Source organism: Tachysurus fulvidraco, chromosome 10, assembly GCF_022655615.1.
Source record: "Tachysurus fulvidraco isolate hzauxx_2018 chromosome 10, HZAU_PFXX_2.0, whole genome shotgun sequence".
NCBI lineage: Eukaryota > Metazoa > Chordata > Actinopteri > Siluriformes > Bagridae > Tachysurus > Tachysurus fulvidraco.
In genome coordinates this window covers 5,934,614-5,944,675 of record NC_062527.1, presented here as the reverse complement: position 1 = coordinate 5,944,675, position 10,062 = coordinate 5,934,614, and positions in this window count along the sequence as shown.

Here is a 10,062-nt window from a genome sequence, read left to right as displayed (position 1 = left end):
AACCATCTCAGGGCACACACTCTCATTCACTCATGCAATCACACAATACGGACAATTTTCCAGAGATGCCAATCAACCATGCATGTCTTTGGACCGGGGGAGAAAACTGGAGTACCTGGAGGAAACCCCCGAGGCACGGGGAGAACATGCAAACTCCACACACACAAGGCGGAGGTGGGAATCGAACCTCCAACCCTGGAGGCCGCTTCAACTACTAAGCCACCGTGCCCCCCCTAAAGGTGATAATGAAACAACAGTGTGATTCAGGTGCTTATGTGGACATGTGACATGCAATAACTTATGGGTGCTACAGTACACACACCGCTAACACCGCTATCATGTCAAACCTGATAATAGGGCCAGTGACAAATAAAGGAAAAAAGGAATTAAATGGAAAGTCAAAACAGACTAGCATAGGTGTACCTAATAAAAAAGATACATTTATTAAGAATGCTGTAGTTTTCTAAAAATAAGTAAAGAAAAATAAACAAAGAAAGAAAATACATTTTCGTATTTTTATACCTGCCCTCCGATGGTATTATTGTTCACTTTTCACAGTGTCTATTAGTAAATGACTCTGGGGTACCAATTTAACCCATGTGTCTTGATGCTACACTATATTTTGCGATTTGTGTGTATAAATGTGAGTTTGTACTGAATATGTGCTTCTGTATGTGGTGTTTACAGGAACTGGAAATTAAGCTATGGACTCTGTGGTAATCACATTAAAAACCAAAGTGTCTAGAGGGTGGTTAAGTGTCTGACAACATCATAACAAAACTGTACAAATAAAATGACAGTGAAGTTTAATTGAAGTTTAATTGCATTACTTTCTGTTTTATTAGGTGTGGGGGTGTTCTTTCTTTTGCACAGGACTAGGCAGAGCAGTAGCTCGAACGGAGGTGGCAGATAATGAGTACAACTCCACAATGACAGTTTAACACTAAAGGGGGAAAATGAACACAATTAGGTTAATTAAGCTCTGTGGAGAAATGTGGCTCAAGCAAAGAGGAGTCTGATTTCCTCTATTAAAGCCTGCAGAGGAAATCCTTTACTGGGCTGAATGCTCCACATGAATAAGATTGACGTCAAAATGCTAGCCCTGTAGTCTGTATTTTTAACAAGCTGATTAAAATGAAGGAGCCATTACTAGATTTTTTTTTTCCAAATACAAAAAAAAATAATTTGGCACTGAATTAAAAAAAAAGAATGAACTCAGTATCCTTTCTGTTTCACTATTTGAAATAAAAAGGAAAGAAAAATGAAACTATTCAAAAGGAAAAACAGAAAGATCAAAGATAAGGAGACCCTTAAGAATAAAATCACACATTTGACAATCTGTGAAAACATGTCAGATGTTGATACTTTGACTCTACTTTCCAAAAGCATAAAACCATTGGACCAAAACAATACGGACGTGATTTTATTTCTGTTATTTTTCTAACTGCATTGGTCACCTTCTTGAAAAATTCATAATGAGTCTGTACATTCATAAAGCTGTAGATGCAGCCTAAACATTTGGCATCACAATGTGGGGTCAAAATCATAACCCTTCAGAGCAAGGGTTCGAAAAAGCCGTGTTAACTCCGCTTCTAAATAACAAGCATGAAATGTTCCTCTACCCAGGGTTATAAGCAGGGTTTACTTACCCCCGGGTTAAAAGCCCTGAGGTGAAAGAAGCACACTGGCATATCTGGCCATTGATTCAACCCCTCAAATACCTTGATTGTAGCAAAAGACAAGGAACCCTACTTGATGCTTGTTGGATCACTTCCTTGAATGACAAGAAGATCAGAGCTTCATCCAGATTGAGATACGAGTATAGCATGCTGAAATGTTTGCTTAGACTCATGAAAAGGACAAGTCAGTGAAGTGAGATCGCACAGTACCTGGTGTCAACTAGTATCGCTTCAACTACTTGCACCTACATGAGAGAAACTTCTGTATGGCAAAAATCATGTTTCATTAATGTTGAAGACAAAGAGCTCAATGAAATGCTGCAGATTATTCCAGCATTATGAGAACTTGTCTTGTTGACTTCCACAACAGGGCAGTTCTGGTAGAGGAGCCTTGGTGGGGAATGTGGAAGAGGAACCATAGTTTTGTTAAAGACTGTACATTCATGAAATGAAATAAGAAACACTGATCTCTGTTACTTGTCTTGTGTTAAATACTTCGGTTATTTGTATGGCGCTTCTAACAATGGCCATTGTCTCAAAGCAGCTTTACAGAAGCATAGAAAATTAAATGACTATTACTAAAATCTATGCTTAAGAGCAAGGCTATGGCAGCATCTTGAGAGGAAACAGGTTTAGAAGCAAGCTCATCATCAATTGTGACACTAGACTGTTTTTTTTTTGGTTACCTCAACAGATCACACAGCCTACATATTAGATGTTACTCAGGGTTTATGCTGAATGCCCATCCAGGTAACTCTTCAGCTGCAACTTAACACCCTGCCCAGGAATCGAACCCAGGCCATGTCGATGAGAGCACAGGATTCTGCCACTGGACCACCTGGGGGCCTTGTGACACTGGACTGTAAATAATGCAAATGTACATGATGTCATTTCTATAATGGTTTATAGTCGAGCGGAATCGAGCTCCTAAGGAACTAAAAAGTCAGGGTCATTTCCGAGTTCATCACAGACCCAACTCTAATTCCATTCTTGCCGAAGTCTTCAAATGTTCGCTGCTGAAGACCCAAGCACAAAGCTTGTATAGAATATTTAATTGAATAGATGTTATGCTTACATATAATGATTGTATATTCCTATGGAACAAGTGACAACCACTTAAAGCAACATCCTTGAAAAATTAACTTCTTAGTCAATATGGAATCAGTATCTTTTTTTAGTGTTTAGGAACATTACACAAAATTGTACAAGTGATAAAACTGTTTCTGTATTTCTTTATTGTGTCTAAAATACCAATAACCAAAAGTTATTTTGGTTATTGGTAGGAGTTTTCCTATTTACAGTACTTTATGTTTTGACTGGTGTCTCTGTAGAAAAGGCTCTCAAACTCTTGATACTATACTCTTGAGTTCAACAGCATGAACATTTTTTCCTTTAAACTTTGTGGGGTCTTGTTTTGTCTTTTTTTTTTCCTTCCCTGAGCTGCAATTGAAGCCAGCTGCATTTATGCTGCTGTCTCGGGGGGTCTCTAAAAGAGAAGGGGAAAAAAATGACACTCTCTCATAAGGCAGCCTTGGATTCTAATTCGGATAATAACACAAAGTGAGTCCTGAGTTTTATAACTATTTATATCAGATGTATTCCCAATACAGAAAAGAAAAGTTTGTTTCACGTTTTCTATGTTGTTTATCCTAAACAGGATCACAGAACCTGGAGCGAACCCCCAACTCTGGAGATGCGGGGCAAATGTGTTAACCATTAAGCCAGCATGGCCCCACAAGGTGTAACATGTTATTAATAAATATGAAGTAACTCCCTTTAGTCAGCTTTAGTTATAAGACTTAAAACAATAAAGTAAAATGGAATGAATGTGTATCTGTAAAGAGTTACAGCAAACTGCAGCATTTACAGTAACAGCATGTTGTATGCATAAAACATTCACTGAATTCATAAATCCAAGCATATAGCGTTTTCATATAGTCCATGTATATAACCTTGCAGTGAAGTAGCTCTCCATCAGTTCAGTCTATATACTTTAGAAATATTAACTAACATGTTTGTAAATAGGAGTCATCAGAATTTATTACTATTAATTCCACTATCAGATGCTACACTGCCATAAACCTAAAAAAAAAAAAAAAACGAGAGAAAAAGGCAGCACTAAGAAAACCAGTGCCAAGACTAATGAGTCATATGTGATTTTTTTTTCTTCTCTCTTTGGTCTAGTAACAAGTGAAAACTACTGGTTTCAGACCGCCACCACATATACCAAACATACACACTGAGGAACAAGAGTGCCCACTACTGCTAATAATAGAGCAGACAATTGTATAGTCTCTCTCTCTCTCTCTCTCTCTCTCTCTCTCTCACACACACACACACACACACACACACACACACACACACACACACACACACACACACACACAAATACAGAAGCAAGAAAAAAGTGCAGTCTCTACAGCACACTGCATGTTTGTCGTGCAGAGAGTGAATCACAGGCCGTCACTGCGTTTTGTCTGAAATGTCCGGTTTTTGAACACAGACCTGTCATAAGCCTCCGCTTCCTCCCACTATCCTATTGGAGGCTTTATCCCTAGATGACAGAATGGTTGTGACATCAGCATCACCTCAAAAACACCACAAGTGTAACCAGTTTTAGCAGCACGTGGAATCCCGCCCTCGTCGGGCGGAGTGTCACCCCCACAGAGTTTGCAGAAATAAGGAGCAGACTGTGAGTTATGCCCTGTGTGTATTGGCACAGCGGAGACTATTTGTGGTGATGGCTGAGGTTTAGAGCACTGGAGAGTCAGAGAGAGAGAGAGAGAGAGAGAGAGAGAGAGAGAGAGAGAGAGAGAGAGAGAGAGAGAGAGAGAGAGAGGGAGCGAGAGAGAGAGAGAGAGGGAGAGAGAGAGAGGGAGAGAGAGGGAGAGAGAGAGTGTGGTCAGGGCAGTAGACTGTTGACCCCAAAAGCCTCCAGACTCACTAATATATAGTGGCATCCACAAAAAAAAACAACACACACACACAGGGTCACACACATCAGTCCTTCCTGTGGCGTCTTTAAACAACAACTTCGCCTCACTTTTGTGTGTGGATATAGACGTAATGGTTGTTACCAAGTTTTCAAATTACAATGCACCAGAATGTTTTGTTTAGATTTGATCTTACTGTCTCGCCTGTGGAGGAGCAGCATAGCAATGATTCATTCATTTAAACAGCAAGTGGAACTAGATTCCAGGTGTCCCGTGTATCCAAAAAAGCACACAATGCAGGTTAGGATGGACCAATTCATCAAAACAAACGTAATAGGTGAAAGTCTGAACAAGAGCTGTTAATGCTCTGTGTATTTATTGCCATATTTACTACACAAACAAGTGGAAATCATTCAAAACGTACAGATAAACGGAAAACTAAAGCACATATAGGTAGAAGAAAAGAAGGCTTCTAACACAGAGACACAAAACACTGTTTAATTCTTTGAGATATTTTAATGCTTTATTGCATATTATATTATAATATAATATGATATTATAATGCTATCTTATTTACTGTATAACTTTCATCTTCTGGAAGCCTGGATGGAGATGATATCAGTGTGTCTGAATCTGATCTTCTTAAAAGGAATAAATAAATGACGTTTAATGTGGAAGGGGGCACGATGGCTTAGTGGTTAGCACGTTTGCCTCACACCTACAGGGTTGGGGGTTCGATTCCCGCCTCCGCCTTGTGTGTGTGGAGTTTGCATGTTCTCCCCGTGCCTCGGGGGTTTCCTCTGGGTACTCCGGTTTCCTCCCCCGGTCCAAAGACATGCATGGAAGATTGATTGGCATCTTTGGAAAATTGTCCATAGTGTGTGAGTGTGTGAATGAATGAGAGTGTGTGCCCTGTGATGGGTTGGCACTCCGTCCAGGGTGTATCCTACCTTGATGCCCGATGACGCCTGAAATAGGCACAGGCTCCCCGTGACCCAAGGTAGTTCAGATAAGCAGTAGTGAATGAATGAATGAATAATGTGGGTGGAGTTTCATACACAACAGAAAAGTTAGCTGGAGGTTTACACACCGGAAGACAGCTTCAGACCACCGGTTAAAAACTATTTCTTCTGCCAAGAACCTTGGACGAGCAGACACTGCACTGAAGGAATCCGGTCATCTGGACCTTTTATTCTGAGGCTAACAAACACACAGATAAGAAATGTTCTCCAATTTCCAGGCTTGTTTAAAGAGTAAAGACATAACTTTAGGAATCAAATGACAAAAAAGTATTTAGTGAAAATCACATTTAATACATATGTTAATAAAAAAATAAATACATAAGTGATAAAGAATTTAAAGATGAAATACGATTATGAGCAGAAAATTAAACTTACCTCTCCCATACAATCACACGACAGAAAGGGAAAAGGTGGAGCCAAAACAGGAAATTACATAGAGCCATAACAAGTAAAGGCAAAGCAATCATTCAGACACGAGTTAAGTTCACAGGTTCAGTTAATTTTGTGTGGATTATATACATATTTATCAATATATTTTATATACCGGTTACATGCTCAGGTTACTGCACACCGCCATATTGTTGTGAGATCACGTTTGTTTATATCAGAGAGCAAGGTGGATGTTGCTCCAGTCCCTGACCTGGAATTTGGCTTTTAAATGACTGCAGGTTGATGTTGCATGTACATAAGTAGGTAAGAGTGCATATGTTAAGACAGTGATCTCGAGTCATACTGGGGATTGATATGTAATATAGCTCTGCTCTGGATGGTCAGGAACCTTCTGCAGTGCTGATGTGATAGAGACTACTGCTATTGTCTGTTGAAGCACATACTGTATGTTGGCTTGGATAGGGGGGGGGGTGTTAAAAGAGATTGGGTGGGTAAAAGATATTTCTCTTCCTTTACTGCAAACTTGCTATTTATGAGAACAATATAAGGGGGGGGGGGGATTTCATGTATAAACTTCGACCTGGATATGCTTTTTTTTCTTATTAAAAATTGGTTCCGTTTAATGGGGACAAAATGCCACTAAGATCGTTTAACTTCAGATTGAAGTTGGATGGTGAGAATTTTCATGAATGTGCCCTCATGAGCCCAGAGTGATGAGACTCTGAGGTATTACAGCATGTTTCAGCCGCCTTCGTTAAAGCGTGTTATAATCTCCAAGGGAAAATTCTGTCAAATCGATCACTTTATTCTTATCAATTCAAGGTCTCATTGTCATCAGATAAACCCACCACCCGTTAACAAACATCTTAGTGCAGATTATTTTGTATTGTATTTTGGTATTCAGTTAAACAGCCAACTAATTGCTACTCTCTGGGGAAAAAATATACAAGGTGAATGCACAATACTGTGAAGTACAGCAAAAACAATATAAAAAGTTATATAAAAAGAAAAAATTATGTTAGTTATACATATAGTAGGTTATATATGTTATATTATCTAAGTTTATAGCCTTTAATGTAAATTCATAGAAATGTATGCATTTTGATTGAGGGGGGAGCTTTAGAGCTTTTGTCTTAAAAATTTATGACATATGTCTTAATTTAAAATTATAATAAAAATTATTTTGTTGTGATGTTATTCTCTTTCACTATTAAAGGAACCAGGGCAATTTCATGACTCGGTACATCTAGTTCCTTCTCTCTAATCTGCATTCATCTGGACACTGAGAAACCTTAATGTCTACCTTTTAGCCATGTCAAACAAGCTAGTGTGGGGTTTACAAAAAAATCCAAGCTGTAGAACTAAATTTAAACTTATCTAACAGTCCGTTTTAGGAGTTGCCAGTTAAATTTGGGTGTGTGAATCATCTACTCCAGAATTTCAGCAGGGTTGACATTTACAGTAGAGAAAGTCCTCCTACAGCACTGCAGTTAAGGAGTAATCGGAGTGCTTGAGCCAGGAGGAAGGAGTTTGTGTGCGTCAGTGAGGGGGCACGCTGCCTTACTGTGGAAACACATAGCAGTGAAAAACACGACGAGCTGCGAAACATCAGCCACAACACACACAAACACATACGTGTAGATAGTGGCTGGTCTGGGCTTGGCATTTGTGGTGTTTTCTTGGCTTCATGGAGAGCTTACTCTGTCATTATGGTATTATCCAATACAGTCTGTCTGGCCCTCAGGGAATCCCCTCTTTTCTTACACGCATCATCTAAATCTCATCAGACATGCACCAGATACAGTGAAAAGATTCTCTCTCTCATTCTTGCTCACACACACACACACACACACACACACACACACACACACACACACACACACACACACACACACACACACACACACAGAGCCAGCATTAATAACTTCTTCTACACACACTGATAACCACACCCTTACCACTGTCTGCACGCCCCAACTACATTGCTCCCTTCCACACAAATAACTTCTGCACAAATTGCCATTAGCATTTCATCGACGTCACTATCGGTGCAAATCAGACAACGGCGGTTGTCCTGCATAGCAATACGATGTTGATTGTTCTTACATTGAGTTCCTTAGTTACATTGAGTTCCTTAGTTAGATACTTAGTTTGCTGTAGAGACATGCTGTATTGTGCTTATATTAGATTTTAAGATTAAGGTTAGCAATGGTGATCTATTCGTTAAATATATAACATAACATGCATTTCCTGTGCTGTTGATACAAAGTGTCACACTTGTGGTGTTTAGATGAGGATGAGGACAACAACCTCCTCATCAATACGCAATTGTCAGACTGAATATTTATAATCACACCCTCCAGTGTCACCCAAATGAGGATGAGGTTCACTTTTGAGACTGGTTCCTCTCAAGGTTTCTTCCTTTACCATCTAGGGAAGTTTTTCCTTGCCACAGTCACTTCAGTCACCTCAGGCTTGTTCATTAGGGATAAATACAAACTCATTTAAGTATATCTAATATTAATCTTGAATTTTTGTATTATATTCATCTTTGTATAATATCAATGTTTTTGTATTATGTTTCTTATGTTCTGTAAAGCTGCTGTTAGTGTGATGTCCACTGTTAAAAGCTCTATACAAATCAATTTGAATTGAATTGAAATTAAATGAATCTATTAGACTGAAAGTCTAACATTCTATACATGATTTCAATGCAGGGAATTTTTTGGGAGCAGAAAGTAAAGCTTGTGACAGGAATATGTTGATGTTGTGTGACATCCTGGGAAAACTGGGCATAAGGCAAGAGTGTGCACACACACACACACACACACACACACACACACACACACACACACACACACACACACACACACACACACACACACACACACACACACACTCACACACACACTTGCACACACACATGTTAGCAAAACACCTCATTCATAACTAGGGGTAATACAGCATAGAGAGTACGGACACAAGAAGAACGTGCAAAACTCTGTAAACATCCTTCTATCACATACGTTTAAATCTACATCGTTCAGCACATGGCTTATTAACTCCATAGTCACATGTACACTGTTTTATTTTTAATCTAGTGTTCATGTGTAGCACAACAGAAACATGTTGCTGATCATCTAAAGATTGCAAGGTCAAATCCTTTTATAGCACAGCTCTGGAAGAAAACACACACAACCTAACACACAGTATAAGCACACACATATACTCAAACACAAAACCAAGTACACACCCAAACACACATAAGAAGCACATACATTCAGACACACAACCAAACACACACCCAAACACTCACATATACTCAATACACACCCAAATACTCACATATACTCAAACACACACCCAAACACTCACATACTGTATACTCAATACACACCCATATACTCAAACACACACCCAAACACTCACATATACTCAAACACACACCCAAACACACACATATACTCAAACACACACCCAAACACACCCAAGTGCAGACTTTTATTTACAACTAACACCAGAGTGAGGCACAAACTACAGACTGTGAACGAGGCTATGGGAATGAAGCAGCTAACAAAACACAACAACCACAGAAGCTAGACAAAGAAACACTAAAATACCAAGACATACAGTAAATGAGGGTCATGTTCATGAGGGCATGTTGGAGGGATGATGTTTAATGTACAAAAATGATAATTCTGCACAACCATGGCAGCTGATTTGTGTATATTTAGATCCAAGCTCAGGATCGAAACCTTTGATCAGGTTGAAACTGAAATAATATAGAAGTAATAAAACATAACTCATGTGAAATGACATGCAATATTAAAACGTCACTGCTCAACTTGCTTTAAAGCTTGAGAAGTTGTCACAAACTGTTTAGGATTAAAAACGAAGCCAAACTCAATGGGATTAGGGTCCATACACAAGCCTCATTATTAAAGTTTGTCGTGCTTTACAGTGTAAGGTGCTGTTTTTCTTGCACTAGTTTACAGTAGTTTCCATGCATGGAGGTGTCCTAGGAGATTAGGCTCCGGC